Source organism: Emydura macquarii, unplaced genomic scaffold (genome assembly GCF_026122565.2).
Source record: "Emydura macquarii macquarii isolate MOO-44397 ecotype Brisbane River unplaced genomic scaffold, CSIRO-AGI_Emac_v2 contig_1451, whole genome shotgun sequence".
Classification (NCBI taxonomy): domain Eukaryota; kingdom Metazoa; phylum Chordata; order Testudines; family Chelidae; genus Emydura; species Emydura macquarii.
In genome coordinates, this window is record NW_027131588.1 from 13,790,161 (window position 1) to 13,806,616 (window position 16,456).

Consider the following 16,456-nt stretch of genomic DNA (forward strand, 5'->3'; position numbering starts at 1 on the left):
TAGACAGGGGATGACACTATTAATAACAGCTTAATTAACAGTGCCCACCCCTGCTTCCCTCTGCCACTGCATGTTTCTGTAAACCTGTCATGTGGTACCTTTGAGAGTGGAAGCAATGCTTAGAAATCATCATAAAAAATTCAGCTGCATCCCACAGTTGAGCGTTTCAGCCTGTCTCAGTCCTGTTTCAGAACAGACACTCAGCAATGAACAGTTCCTGCTGTTAGCTGGTTTGAAAGATCCCCAGTCTGGTTTTCATGCAGTCTCAGATGAGGGATTCCTCACAGCGGCGTTGCCCTGTAACTTTAAACTATAAATCTAATTGTGTGAGCCAGCTACAGTAAATACGACTGAAGTACTCTCATTGCATCCACCCCCTCTTCCCTCCCCCAGTGTTTCTATTTGAGCAGGGCCCTTTCAGAGAATCTCCTATGCAAGTGCACATCTGCCTCATTCCTGCCTAAAGCAGCTGCTGTTTTTTCCAGGCAAGGCAGCAGTGGATTTGTAGAAGCTGGAGTATTACTTGTGCTACTGGTTTCAGCCTTTGACAGTTAAATGAGCATTTAAAATTTAAAATCTCCTGGCAACGTCCCAATTAAATGATGCAATCACATTGAGGGCTTACTGAGAATTGGCTGTGAAGTTACAAGGTGATGAAAAGTAAATCCAATCAGATTTTCTGAATGAGAATGCAAGCACATTCATGTGGGGCCTGATCCAAAGCCTGCTGAAGTCAAAACAAAGACTTCTGTAGATTTAAACAGGCATTGGATCACTTCTCTGGTTTCTTAGCAGCAGAGAATATAGGGTAGATTGTCACCGCTCTTATTCAGCAGATTATCTTAATCCCTGGCTCAGATTGTAAACCCGCCTTCAGGGGCGAGAGAAGGGCTGCCCCTCTATTCACACTAGTGTAATGATTTTTGTACAAGGCATGCTTTGCAAGGTTTCATTTGAAAACTCATAATTTGCTAGTCAGTATCATCCTGATAAAATATGAATGGCAATGTTGTATTTAAAGGTATAAGATTTCCCTGTCTAGTATTATTAACATATGTCCCACATCCCACAAAACAGCCCTGCCTAAACAGAAGTCTGCAAACAGGATGTGTCCTAGACAAAGGAATGTGGGTTTGCCTTAATTTGCATTTAAGCAGTAAACAGAGTCATCTAGCAAGGAGGAAAACAAAGAAAGCTCAAACAAGTGAGAAAAAGCCAGCAGAGAACATCCTTCCATATAGATTCTGGGTCTCAGCTTAAAATGTTTTCCAAGCGGGGGACTGGAACTATAAAAAGGAAGGACAAACACCCCAAGTGACTCCTCTCTTTCTTTCCCTGCCTATCACATTCAGTGCACCTGACGGGACAAAAGAAGCAGTCATGGGACTCTGGGGGAGGGGTCCTGACTTGAGAGTTTGGGCAGTAATTTGCTGGAGCAAGTGGTGAGACAGTTTGCTTGAATCTGATAGTTTGTTAAATTAGGCACTAGGAAATGTTTTGTCTTTATTTTTCTTGTAACCATTTCTGACCTTTATGCCTTGTTACTTGTGCTCACTTAAAATCTCTCTTTGTAGTTAATAAACTTGTTTTCCTGTTTTATCTAATCCAGTGTGTTTAATTTGAAGAGTGTGAATAACTATTTAACATTGTAAGGCACCCAAGGTTGCAGAGCAGAGGTGACACAGTCCATTCCTGGCCTGGACTGTATCCTGGTATGTCATAGGTTACTTATCTGATTCTATCTGAGCAAGCAAGTGTGTGGGGAGAGGTCATGTGGGGGAACAGGAGGAACTCTGGCTCTATCCCTGTAATGCGGGGGATGGGGGGAGTAACGAGCTGTTCCATGAATAGGACTGAAGCAACTTAGTTGCCAGCCTGAGCAAGGGGAAAGCAGGGTAGTTGTGACTGAGTCACAATTTGTTGTTTGGTCTGCACCTGTGGTAGTGCAGCTACACACTGCCCCATAATCAGGGCAGATTGCAAGGTAGCAGTGTAATCCTAAATAATTTGAGTAATGTTCTGATTTTGGCTGCAATAGACCTGTGCTGCCAGGGAGCAGTGAGGGGCAAGGAGCCTGAGAGCTCCTGCAGAGTCACAAAGACCCTGGCTTCCAATAGATCCCTCGATCCAATAGATCTGCATGAATTGCAGAGATCCACAAGTACTGGATGTTAAACCTACTGCCCCATTCCATTGGAGAGGGCAAACCCTACCAGCAACAGAATAATCCAGGGATCATGCCCTAAGGAAACCTCCTGGAGGCTTCCACCTTGTACCCTGTGCCCCTCCTTGCATTTTTCCCACAAGCGTGAGTGGCCCAAGGCACAGACAATAGCACGCCGCTTTGGACCTGGTGACCAAAGAGAGTGAAAAAGAATAGAAAATGCTACTGCAGTTTTCTTCCACTGAGCATACAGTTCCATACTCCCAGCTGTACTGAGTTTGACTCAGCATCACTTTTGGTATCAGTGAACATTAGGGGAGCAGTGAGGCTTTTGGTTTCTTTCTTTGTGATTGCTCTTTAGCGGTGTCAGTGGGCACATTTTGTCAATTGAAATACGATATGAAATCCAATGAAACATTATTAATCCATTTAAACAGTTCAGAGCTACAGCCCGCTCTTAATGGTGCAATTAACTCTAAAGAGTAGTTTTGCATCACAGGTAAAATTCTATGCCGTGCCGCTAGCACAGATCCACACATGAGCCCTGGGCTCCTGACTGAAGAGAGTCACGGAACTGCTAACACACCCTGCTTGCTTCTGGTTCCACCTCTCCTCAACATACACCGCTCACTTTGTTTTCCTTCCCACACTGTGTCCCATTGGGGCCAAATACTGTCTTGGGTACATTCGTGTAAGTCCAGAATAACTCCATAAATGTCAATCATGCATTTCTTTCTGCCTGCCTTTATGTGAGTGGTTTCTCTAGAAATCAATGGCAGCAAAGGTAGACTGAGGAAGCACAATTCCTCTCCCCTCCACTTTTCCTCCCAGGCCCCTCCAACCTCTACTCTCACCATAAACATGATATGCTAAGCACAGAGACATTTGCTGGTGCATTCAAGTACTTACATGTCCAAATGACAGTGGCGTTAACTATGCACCTGTCAGATTGTGTCTGCCCAAACACAGAGGCCAGATTCTAGATATCTGGTCTATGTTCACCATGGGCCTCATCCCATGTTCCCTGAGCACCCAAAACTCCCACTGAGGTTTGTCGGAGCCCTAAGTGTGCAAGAAATTCAGGATCAGGTTATATTGGCTAAGTTTTCTTTACAGTCAATGGAGACTGTGCATAAACATTAAAGGCCAGACATTGATCTTATAGGCATTATACCTAATTTAAAAACAATAAAATTGAATTTGCAATCATAAAGCTCAAGCTGCTGCCTCTGCATACGGAGCAAGTTGGTTACAGGAGGAGGCCCACTGAGAAATGTTCTGAGATCTGCTTACTTTAAAAACGAGTGATCTATAAAGGCTGGAGAGAGTTGCTGACACACTGACTTCAATGAGACTTGAGAGCACTCAGCACCTTGTGAGATCAGACCTTAACTACAGTGACTATTAAGCAAAGCCAGCACAAACTGCTTCTGCTAGCAAAATATCTATGCCCTGCTACTTTCATTTGCTACATAACAAACACGGAAACAAATGTTATCCTGACACATCTTTATGTTACCAACAGTTTTCTGAAGCTGATTTAAGGTGGCTTATATCAGTAGACAGCAACCTGTAGGTGTGCAGCAAGCTACTCTATCGGACAAGAAGAGAGGGAATGTCTTCAAAAAGTGGACAATTATATCTGCAATTAATATCTGTCACTACTAGACTGAGCAATTTCTAAATGCATAATTTAATTTCATGGGCTGCTAACTTCCATGATGTACAGCCCTATTATTGCTTTGTGTTCTTAATGGTCCTTTTTACTCCAGCGTGGAAGTATTTCATCCTTTAATGCTTTTTATTTTGGTCACTATTTCGTACCATGCTTTTTAAGGTCAGTGTGTTTTATTACTTATTAAAAGCAAACAGAGAGAATTTGGCCTCATTTATTCACCCCTTATTGACTTTCTCTTCCTGTACTTATGGATAGTGGCTGTGGAGCTATGAGACAACGAAAGAGCAAGAACAGGAAGAAAACATCCAGCTATCTAAGGGATTCATAGCCTAAAAGCAGAGGTGTGTCCTGGAAGGAATGTGATTGTGGGAATGTATACTTCTCAAACTCATAGCAACATAGGAATTGGCATAATGGCCCATCTTCTCTTATATCCTGTCTCCAGTAGGGACCAAATCACAATGCTTCAGAGAAAGACATAGCCCCATAAATGCACCTAATTGGCCAATACTATGCATTACCATGAGGGAAATTTCTTCCTGGTCTAGCTGGTAGCCAATTTATGCCCCATAAATCAAGGTCAGGGCTCCTTTCTGCGAGACACAATGCAAGCACATAATAAGAGACAGTCCCTGCTTAATGTCTTCTCTTACTTTTTGTTTTGGGAGGCGGGCTGTTTTTTTCCTTAGACTTACACTCTCAGGGCCATATTCACTATTCACATAAGCAGGCAAAGTCCAGTCACTTGAATGATCTCGCACCTTCTGACACCAGCAGTAAATTGGCCCTTAGGTTTTTCATCTTTTGATCATAGAGAAACCAATCCCTGCTGAACCCATTCTGCAACAGGAGTCATGCAAGTGGCTTCTTCAATCCCCTTGACTCAGCTAGTGCTCTGCACAAATGCAGAGAGCTGCCTGCGTATTCCTTACATCAGTATCAGGGCTGTGCTTATACAATTTTGGCTGCCTTTTCCTGCACATTTTTTTATAATTATTATTTTATTTTCTGCTAGGAGTGTTTTGTTTTTTAAAGGAAGGTGAGGTGACCAAGACTAAACTGTAGTATCCAGATTGGTGATGTGCCATTCAGTGATTTATATAATAGCAGTATTTTTGTTGTTGTTGTTATACTCTCTCCCCACCCTGACGCATCCCAATAGTTGATTAATTTCTGACTGATGCTGCCCATTGAGCAGACATCTTCAATGAACTATCCACAATGCAGTCTATATCTTTCTTTTTTTTAATCCCAGAAGTTAACACCAATTCAGAACCCATCTATGTGTATGTTTGCATTACCTTGCAGCTGTCTACAATTAATTTCATTTATTATCATGTTGCCCAATTATCTCTTGAGTGCCCCACCATAATTGTGCCATCAGCAAATTTTGCCACTTCATTCATTCAGACCTCTTCTTATTTAATGATTGTACTGACCAATGTAGGGTTTTGGAAGAAAATTCATCCATGAGTAAATTAATCCATCACAAGGTGTCTTACACCATACTCTGAAGTTTCTGGTACTGGCTAATGTCTGAGAGGGGATACTGCATTAGATAGATCACTGCTCTGATTTTGTATGGAGAATCTTATGTTCTCTCACCTATCTAAAGTACTTATATGGACCCCCATCACCACAGTATCTGGATGCCTCACACTCTGTAATGTATTGACCCTCACAACACTCCTGTGTCATCCTCATTTTACAGATGGGGAACTGAAGCATAAAAAGACTGAGTGACTTGATCAAAGTCATAGAGGAAGTCTGTGGCAGGGCAAGGACTTGAACACAGGTCTCCTCAGTTGTAAGCTAGCACCTTAATCACTGGATCATCCTGATTTTCCACCACCCTGGGAAGGAGTGTGGCTATAACTTCCCAGATCAAGTGGTTGGATCTGTCACCTGAAATTCTTTTGGAAGGGGGGCATACTATACAGCCCTCCAGAAAATTAACCTCATAATACTAATGAGGAATGGTAGTGATGTGATCGATAGACAATCAGTGGCAATTTACTTCCAGATACAATGCTGATACTACCTAAGATGTTATGGTGATCGGTCTTTTATGAACGCATACAGATTAAGAGAGATCAGCCAAATAAAGTTAGAAAGATAAATGACAGAGATGGAGCTAGATGGAGGGAGAGGAACAAACGTGAAAAAATGTTAGAACACATGAAAATGGAAAAAAAAGACTACTGTGAGCAGAAATTCAAGTAATTTCATGTGATTATGACAAGAAGCATGCCAACCTGCCAAATTCATTTAAGAAAATCAGTGAACTTCATAATCCTCTTAATCCTGCCTTCCTCTCTTCTCCTGTCCAGCTTCCTTTCCATCTGTGACATTCTCTACTGAGCATTGGATCTCACCAAAAAAATGTGGCATTCAAGTCATTGTGTAAGGAATTGGCATAAACAACAAGGCAAAGGGCAGTTGTGACCGGCTTACTCAACCTTATCTACCGAAGAACTTCAATTACAATGAAGTCCTAATGCAAAGAACCAAAATGCCAAAAAGAGAGAAGGGGGTTTTACCCACCCAAGTAAAAGACAAGAAATAAATGAGTCAATGGTTCAAATCAAACTTAGGCCAAATAACATTTCATTAAGAGAATTTAATGTTTATTTAAGGGGTCAACTCTGAAGCCTCATATTCCTTATTATACATAGCCGCAGGACATGTACAGCAAGATCATGAATGACTCTGCATGCTTCCCTACATGCCCTGACAATCTGTGTCTCAACCCTGATCTGTATGAGAGAGAAGCACGTTCAGCATGGACAAATATTTGGCTTCTCAGTAACGTCTCCTTCATGGAGTGCTCCTTTGAGGAAAGAGAAAGGTTAGCAGCCCAAGAGACACCATCCGGTTCAGTTTGAAGTCACTGTGAGGGGCTGTGTAGAACGTCTTCAGGTCAGCAGGAAAGAGTTTCATCCTCTCCCGTGTCTGTCCTGATTGTAGTGATTTACAGGGTAGCAGGGCTGAGCCAGCCATAGAGAATTAACACGGCACACACCGTTAGAAAGGATGCACTGTGGGGTCTGCATCTAACAGTGCAAGTTAATGAGAAAGGATGTCTAGAGAGAGGGCTTAAGAAAAAAAACCCTCCTTTTTTTATCTGGAACTTAGGCCAATGGGAGGCAGACTTTTGCCTTGGATGAAACAGGACACACCCCATTATCTAAGATTACTCTTCGGTTGAGGGAAGTGTTGGGCCCAGGAAAGGGAAGAACATTCTTTATCTTTACTTTTCTATATTCAAATAAAGCTCATCATAAAGGTCTAAATGGGTGGAGAGGATCTTCTCATGCCCTGACTGACCTAACAAAGACACCCAGGAGCAAACAGCAACAATCCTTCACAAATAGCGCTCTTGGGGTGAAATTCACTAGGCCCATGCATTATGTGTGAGGGGTTAAGTGGGACAGATCAATAGTCACAGGTTCCTACTAGGGTTGCCATCTGTCCAGGCTTTCCCAGCCTCATCCTTTTTTAAGGTAGCTCTCCTGGGAAATCTGTAAGGGTATTAAGTACAGACTGACAGCTGTCCAGTTTTATGGGCTTGTCTCCTGGTTTTTTGTGAGGTGGCAACACTAGTTCCTACAGAATCAATGGCTTGCACTCAGTGCTAGTGTGATGGATCTGCTAAGCAGAGGACTACAAGACCATTCCCTTTCCCCTGGGTAGGTAAGGAGAGAGGTCGTAAACCAGGAAGTGGCTGGGCTCTGTGTGAAAGCTGTGGCCACATAGGAAGCAGGGAACTGGAGAGAAGCTGAATTCAGAGCAGAATCCGCAAGAACCTTAAGCAGAGCCGCATGTGAAATGACAAATATTATAGCTGGGTGCAGGTCTGTGTGGGACTCACAGGGGAACAGCAGCATCTGGGCAGGGAATCAGCGCCAGTGGGGCCCATGAGGCAGAATTAATGAGCCTGGCATGGAAACCTGCAAGCCTCTGTTTGCTTGGAATACAGACTGCATTGGAGCGGGAACCCCAGACACTGGGCCTGAATCATAGAATCCTAGGACTGGAAAGGACTTTGCACGTTCATCTAGACCAGTCACCTGCATGACAGGACCAAGCATTATCTATAGCAACCTGACAGGTGTTTGTCTAACCTGCTCTTAAAAATCTCCAATGATAGAGATTCCACAACCTCCCTAGGCAATTTATTCCGGTGCTTACCTACCAGGACAGGGTTTTTCCTAATGTCCAACCTAAACCACCCTTGCTGCAATTTAAGCCCATTGCTTCTTGTCCTATCAAAGATTAAGGAGAACAATTTCTCTCTCTCCTCCTTGTAACAACCTTTAATATATTTGAAAACTGTTATGTACCCCCTCATTCTTCTCTTCTCCAGACTAAACAAACCCAGTTTTTCAGTCTTCCCTCATAGGTCAAGTTTTCTAGACCTTTCATCATTTTTGTTGCTCTTCTCTGGACTTTCTCCAATTTGTCCACATCTTTCCTGAAATGTGGCACCCAGAACTGGACACAATACTCCAGTAGAGGCCTAACCAGCATGGAGGCGAGCGGAAGAATTACTTCTCGTGTCTTGCTTACAACAATCCTGCTAGTACATCACAGAATGACATTTGCTTTCTTTGCAATAGTGTTACACAGTTGACTCGTATTTAGCTTGTGATCATTATGACCCCCAGATCTCTTTCTGAGTACTCTTTCCTATTAGTCATTTCCCATTTTGTATGTGTGCAACTGATTGTTCCTTCCTAAGTGGAATACTTTGTATTTGTCCTTATTGAATTTCATCCTATTTACTTCAGACCATTTTTCCAATTTGTCGAGATCATTTTGAATTTTAATCCCATCCTCCAAAGCACTTGCAACCCCTCCCAGCTTGGTATCATCCACAAACTTTATAAGTGTACTCTCTATGCCATTATCTAAACCACTGATGAAGATATTGAATAGAACCAGATACAGAACTGATCCCTGCAGGACCCCACTTGATATGCCCTTCCAGCTTGACTGTGAACCACTGATAACTACTCTCTGGGAATGGTTTTCCAACCAGCTATGCACCCTCCTTATAGTAGCTTCATCTAGATTGTATTTCCCTATTTCCCAGTTTCGACTATTAGAAGGCACTTGCTATCATACGTTACTCAGGAAGATAATACATGCATTCAGTGTATGTCCAGAAATGGGAGGAAGGGAAACAAAAAGAAAATTAATTTTTTCATTATCACAAAGGAAGAATTCAGTGCAGAAAGGAGTCAGGCCAACATTGAATGGAATGAAAACTGAAACTAGATAGGATGTGGTAGCATAAAAACATGCCCTCTGAAATCAGTAGCATAACTAGTATTTCAAATGACTTTTCAGTCAGTGAGAAGGAGATAATAGTCATGCAAAGGTAAGTCAACCAATCATCAGAGCCATGTGAAATTTACTACAAAGCATAAAAACAGAGCAAAGCAGAAATCTGTACACCAGGACAACATGGATAATTCATTAAGTTCAAAGGAGATTCCAAGAGCCTTCCAACTTTAATATTCAAAAGTTAATTACCTTAAGGTTTTTAGCTTTGTAAAATGATGAATTAATACCCAGGGGCAAGTCAGAAAATTCATGTACAGTGGTGAACAATGTGTGTTTCTGAAGGGAACATCCTTGACTTTCTTTTGAGGAGCAGAGAGGAAAAGGTTAAGATTAGAAAGGCTTTAAACATGAAACAGCCCATTAGAATTCTAGAGGGTCTCAGATGGAACTTATATGATTGATTTTTGCTTTATGCAGGAATCCAAGCTAGAAAAATAGGAATAAAAAGTGTTTCCCACATGTAAGGAGGAGGTTTCATAGGGTATTCAAATTGGGAAGTGCAGGGTCAGTAACTGGAACTTTGCTCTTACAAATCTATGGGCCTGATCCGTGGAAGTCTGAACACTACAGTAGAACAAATCATTAATTTTTCAGTTTCATGACTCAACCAAAAAATCCCCCTCCTCCCCAAATTGGTATAAAGAGGAAATTCATCCCAGGAAATATGTTTAAGAGCCATAAAGCTAAAACAAACCAGTTTAGTGAAGATCATGAACTGCTTTTAAACTAGTGGCAGAGTCGGAAGGAAATGCATGGAAGAAAATGTCGGGAGAGACTTGCAAACGTGTTTTGTTTGCTTTCCACAAATATTTGTGAGATTTGAGTTCTGCTGCCATATATGTCTGCATTAGGTGAAATTCACACTTTGTACAGAGAGCCAGCACAAGAACTATGCATCCCCATTTAAGTCCTCAAAATAGAATTTACATGGATGTCAAGGCTATGTCCTCATGACAGAGTGTTAACCCAGACTCTTACTTGGAAGAGTGCCCCATCCACACACAAAACACTCAGATAAGATTGGTGGTGCTTTCAGCCCATACTATCTGGGTCCTCTGGGATTATAGGCTAAAGACTGGGTGCTGCTTCCCTAGGGACATTGTCAGAGAAAGGATTGGAGGATTTTGTCCATAGTAACCTAGTTGGAGGATTACCGAGGACAGGGAAGGCAATCAGAACCAGTATTGCTGCAGCTGCTGTTGTGGAGAAAGAGAAGCACCAGATACAACTCTAGTGCCAGTAGGTGTTTGGTTATATCATACAATACCTGCTTTAATCATGGAAGTTGGCGAGAGAGCTGGCAGGTTTAGATATGGTTGGTTGAATCTAGTTATTACATAGCTTTGTTATTTGTTAATTGCTTTCAAACATAGATGGGCCAATACAGGAAAGTTTGAATCCCTAGATCTGAATCTATCTCTATAGTTCTGCTTCAAATTCAGACCCACTTCAAATACATCCAATATCTTATGAGAACAGAGAACAATATCTTATGAGACTGTTTCCATAAGTCTTTAGCCTCAGATGAAGTCTCACAAGAGCTGGTGTCCTTGCAATTCTTCTACCACTCAAGAAAAATCTCTAAGCAAACCTTTCCTGAGGTTTAAAAAAGTTTTGATGTAGGATACATCAAGAATCAAAACCAGTGAAGCACTGAAGGATGCAGAAATTCATTATGAAAACTGTCAAAAACTTCCCACGAATAGCAGATAAAATAATGGCCCTGTCTGTCCTGGATCCTCACACAATCCAAGCTGGTACCAAAAGGTACCTGTAGTTCTGTTGAAAAATTTCAATGCTTGAATTTTTGTGATGGGAAAGAATGCACAACATTTTTTGTGAAAATTTTCCACAAATCCCCCCCATTTTTAAATCAGGTGTGTTTATCTCCATTATTCCTGTACATGAGGGCCAGGAAAAGTAATCTTAAAGGATCCTGATCTTCAGAAAAGTCTGAGCATCCAAACTCTGAAAATCAAGTCCCTTGAAAGTATCTCAGTTCCAGGAGCCACTTTTGAACATCTTGGCCTACAGTACACTTCTGTCCAACGTAATATGCCACAGTCACTGAGAAACGCTTTAGGTAGCCTGAAGGAGGGACAGCATTATTATCCGGGAACAGGACATGCTCGATCTCACACAAATCATTAGAAAATCAGTTACCTCTACTGTAAAGATGTTTTAATCCTGTTGTGGATCTAGAGTTAGTACAGATGCTCAGCCGTGTGCCCTTAATACCAATTATCGACATGTCAGTGAACTGAATGCTACTGTTAATTTTGCAAGAAACAATTTATAATTAACTGTCTACATAATGTAGTAGGCCTGTTTCCGCTGGATGTGATGTGATTGTTTTTAGTGTTTTCAGAGCAAATATGATAAGTAAAAACCATCATCACCATGCTGTGGCATGAAATTAATTTTCAAGGTGTACCATTTCCATGTGTAAAACTGCATTCATGTATTACACTGAAGCATCTCGCCTCAGTAACTACACAGCACGAGATTGATTTATTTTGCAGCTTGAAAGGACAAATCTTAACTTACACTCTTAAAGTCAGAGTCTTTTCCTTAGCAAATGAAGACCAAGAGACTCTCTGTCAGCTCATGCCATTCTTGTTAACAAAAGCAGCATCTCTACGTGTGCATGCGCAACCACCCACGCATACTGTCATCAAAATAATCTACGGTTGGTGGACAAATGAAACAGTAGCAGTGTAGTTAAACAAAAGAGGTAAGGATCAGAGTCCTGCTTCTGATCAGATGTACCAAACACTCATGTAATTTCACTGGTGTTATTCACAATTAGCAGTGCAAGCTGTAAGAGCTTATCTACATGGAAAAGTTACACTGCTGTAAGCTAAAGTGTGAATTTAAACCAATCTAATTATACCAGTATAAATAACTGCGTGGATGCTCTTATTCTGATACGACATGCTTTTTTAAGGTTTATCTTATGTCGCTTGGGAAGGCGTTTAAGTTAAACTGGAAAAAAAAGCCACTCATACTGGAAAAAGAGTGTCAGTAAAGGGAGTTATAGTTGTATAATGATGGCTGTCTAACTAGATCAGTATAATCGGTGAAGTTTTCATGTCTAGTCGAGGCCTTAGTGACATCAGAATCAGACCCTGATTCTGCAGTCCTGATGAAAGCAGAACTCCCATTCTCCTCTTTGGGACTCCTGCCTGCAACAGCACTGAAGGATTGGGCACCACTTCCACCCACCTGTTTTATTGCTGCCCATCACCATGGAGTCAGAGCACCTTTCCTGCACTATCTACTGAAAAGGAGAGGATTTTCATTAAGCTTGTTTCACCAACCCATGATCGGAAGGGGCAACACCGGACACGTTTTGATGTTTTCTGATTCCCATTGTTTATGCTGGGCTACCCAATTTCCCTTAATAAAATCCATACGCCTTCTAGATTTGACCTAAGCAATGCAAGTTGTTGTTTTTATTCCTTTCACTCACCCTTTCTCTGGTCTATTTAGACTAAGTTCTTCCATGCAGGGACCAACTCTACTATGTGTTTCTACAGTGCCTAATAATGCGGTCCTGATATTGTTGGAGGGGCTTGGCTTCTAGGCACCACGCTAACACAAGTACTAAATAATAATCATACGCTATTGCTATAAACTGTAAGCCTAGATCTTCAGATGTGCCCACTATCCATTGAATGCAGTTGAGCAGAGATGGCAGAAGAGCGGTTTACAGCTCCCTGATTCTGAGGCCAGCCCCAGTGAATATTGGAGCAGCCAAAGGGTTAATTTAATCTGTCTCAGCTGGCTGTGACCCACAAGGACCTTTCACCTGCCATAGCAGGGTAGCATTCTAGCTACTTCTGTCCTGCCCAGCCTCCAACACTCATCCTACCCTACCAACCTCTTGCAGTGTATCATAGGTGATGGAGAAATCAATCCACTTTCTGGCCCCTTTGCACTACTGGAATAAATTAGAGAATTTAAGCTGTGGGTGTTTAGAGCCATTATTATAAAAAATCATAGCATACAGCATTTTTATAAGGGTTGGGGGAACGGATTTTTCTGAGAATGAAAGTTTTCCTGAGGTCTCATAACACCTGCCTATTTGTACCAAAAACACTGGGAGACAGGAGTAACATTCTTTTTGGTAGCATATTTTGTTGGTGGTAGGAAAAAGTATTTTCGTGGGGGAAAATTCCCTATTGCACAGACTGCAGGCTGGAATTGTCCTCATCGGATTATTTTGTGGCCTGTGTCTGAGCTGAATTAACTATAATCAGCACCTTGAGATTAATACACAGCTGCTGATATTATTAACATAATAAAAGAGAGGAAGGAGTCCACGTTTCCATATAAAAATGTGCAGGCTGGTAAAGTCATAACTCAAAGTTAGCATTCACAATGCAGTTGTAACTGGCAGCTACAGCCGGTGGCAATGCTGAAATGTACCAAGGGGTTTTAATTAAATCCATGACAAAAAAAGATAACTCAGCAATATGGGTTGTGATGTCTGCTAATGGGGGGAAAAAGGGAATAAACCCAGCCTTGTAGGCCTCTGTCTTTTTTATTTCTATTTTTTTACATTCCAGAAGGGACCACTGTTCTTTTTGCAAACCAAGTGCTTTGCTTTCTGAGGGCTCTGTGCAATGTAGTTTTAAGTGTGTGAATGTGAAAATATGTGAACAAGGGGGAGGTCCTATTTTTTCCATAACCCTCTGAAATCCCATCCATTCATTTCCAAATAAAATTAAACAAAGGAGTGGATATTTTAATAACTGTCCACAACTTTTTAAATGAGCTCACGTGAATTGCAAGGGCTCAGGTCTGCGATCACTCACACCTACGTAACTTCACTGACTTCAATGGAGTCAGCCTAGATTTACCAGTGTGAAAGCAGGACTGCCCCTCCGTCTTCATGGCAATGAGCAGTCTTGCACCTTTTCCCTCTGTGACCATCTCAGTAATGTTTCCAGTCTGTGATGCAATCAGAAAAGGCAAATACATAAAGATAACTTACCAGTATTAGGCCAGCTGCAGCTTACTCTGCCTCACAGGAGGCCCATTACGGAGAAGTACTGATACATCCTTCATCACGACTTAGCAGCAGAACTAAGAGGCAGATCCAGTGGCAGCAGTCAGTTCATACTCCAGGAAACTTAGTCACAGCCTGGCTTTCCTCACCTGGGAGAAGTGTTCACAGAAGCCACGTTAGCCCACCATTCCAGCACCACATCCCACCACAGCGTAGCTGTGCATTGGCTCCCCGAGCACAAAGCAGCACTAGCGACTCAACAGCACTCGGCACCTGAGACAGGAGATGCCTGGATGGGGGGGAGATAGGCCAGTGTTCTGCCTTCTGGCATCTGATTGCAGGTGGAGGACTGCACTTGGAGACGCACCAGCTATGGCTTCTCCAAAGGATATAAAAGCCACCGCTGCATGGCCTGAAGATATTCTGCCTGCTCCTGCAACACGTAGGCGTGATGCCCCCAGCCAGTATCATTTAGCCGAGGTACTTCTTTCCCTCGTTCCCAGCACAATTCAGGTCAATCACAAACACAGAATCACAAACTCAGAATCACAAACAGGCCCTGAACATAGGGAGCAGGCAGAGCAGAGACGGAATAAAGTAACAGAAGTAAAAGACAAAGCAAGGAAAGACGTGCACAGCGTGAAGGGAAAACTCTATCTTGTTCGCGTTTCCACTGTATGCTCCAGCCACTGTCTCTCCAGGATAGGGCTTTTTATTTAAGAGGAAAAGAAAATATTGCTAACCGTTTTATCAGCTCAGAAAAGTGATTTGCTTGGGGGGGGAAATCACCTCTGGCTCTATAGCCAGCCAAGTCTGCTGCATCCCATAAGTTCCCAAGTCACAGCTCTTGCTCTCAAGTACCAGATCTGCTGGTAACAGGTGGCTTCTAGAAAACACTATTCAGATTTTCCACTGTTCTCCGCGCTCACTTTTGTTCTCTCCCCAGGACACAGTGGCTATCCCTAACTCCTTCTCGGGCCTCTTCCTTTAATGTAATAGGTCTCAAAGGCAGGTCAAACTAGGCGTAATATATTTGTTTTACTTGAAGCCAACACTGTGAATGCATACCATAAAAGAAAGGAGATTTCTTTACAATCATACACATTAACAACAAAGAGAAACATTGTTCAAGGAAAAAATATATAAGACAAAAGAGAAACTGAATACAATACCCAGCTCATGTATAGTGTTTTCATCAGTAAGCCTCAAAGTGCTTTACAAAGGAGGTCAGTAGCATTATCGCTATTTCATAGATGGGGAAACTAAGGCACAGACTCACCGACGGTCACCTAGCAGCAATGCTAGGAGTAGCATCCAGAGCTCCTGAATCCTAGCCCTGTGCTTTATCCACTAGACCATATACATAGACTTGAGCTTAGGGGTTGAAATTCCACCCATGCAGAGAGCCAGCACACAAACTATGTTCCACGTAAGTCCTTTTTAAACCCTATTTTAGCTGGGTCAACACAAGATCCTTCACTCAACTTAAGCCCCACAGAAAGGATGACCAGCCATGAAAAGGGTCGCCCTGCTGATCCCACAAAAGCCAGGACAGGAGCTGTGGATCCACATTTAGGTAGATCCAGTGGCTGCAACTGGCCGGGAAGTACATTGTTTGCTAATTCAGCCCAGGGGCTGGAATAGAAATTGCAGCAGAGAGGCCTCATAGGCTGGGAGTTTTCTCATTGACTTTAGTGGGGCCAGGATTACACTGTCTGGCCCCGGTTCGAAAAGGGGTGAATCTGATTTCCCCAACCACCCTACACACAACCTATGTACATACAATGTGAGTACTCATTATAGGAGTGGAGTGGATTTTACCTTGTCATATCTGATTACTGATTTTTACTGCTGTTCCCCCTTCGAGCCAACCCAGTGAAAGAGCATGAGCTGGATTCTGTTTCTCTTTGTGCCCCATTAGCACAATTGTTTGCAGAACTCCAATCAGCTACACCTGTACAAACTCACTCACAGCTAAGGCATTGCACAGGCATCCTGAGGACATGATTTGAAGACAAGGGGGCTTCACAGGTGTTACTGAGGGCTCAGTTTGGCCTGGAGAACCTTTATCCATGGGGCTGACAGGAACAAAGGGAAAAATAAAAATAGACATTTGATTGTTAGATCCCAGGTGCAGTCTGTAAGGCTGGGAAGCAGGAAAAACTATTTGCTTTTAAACAGCATATTTGGTATGGGAATCAGTGAGATAATAAACGTGGGACTCAACAAGGCTATTGTTATGGAGTCACTT

The 16,456-nt window shown here is 42.4% G+C and overlaps 1 long non-coding RNA gene across 2 annotated transcripts in view; it reads right to left on the reverse strand.

The window, feature by feature from the left end:
• The window catches only part of LOC137156404 (uncharacterized), a 60,234-nt gene extending 44,162 nt beyond the window's left edge, over positions 1 to 16,072 (reverse strand). For both annotated transcript variants that reach the window (XR_010920760.1, XR_010920759.1), the window contains exons 1-2: positions 16,027 to 16,072; positions 14,191 to 14,354 (exon numbers count right to left, since the gene is read on the reverse strand). This is a non-coding gene — a long non-coding RNA (uncharacterized lncRNA). The remainder of the gene's footprint in view (positions 1 to 14,190; positions 14,355 to 16,026) is intronic.
• Between the last annotated feature and the right edge of the window lie 384 nt (positions 16,073 to 16,456).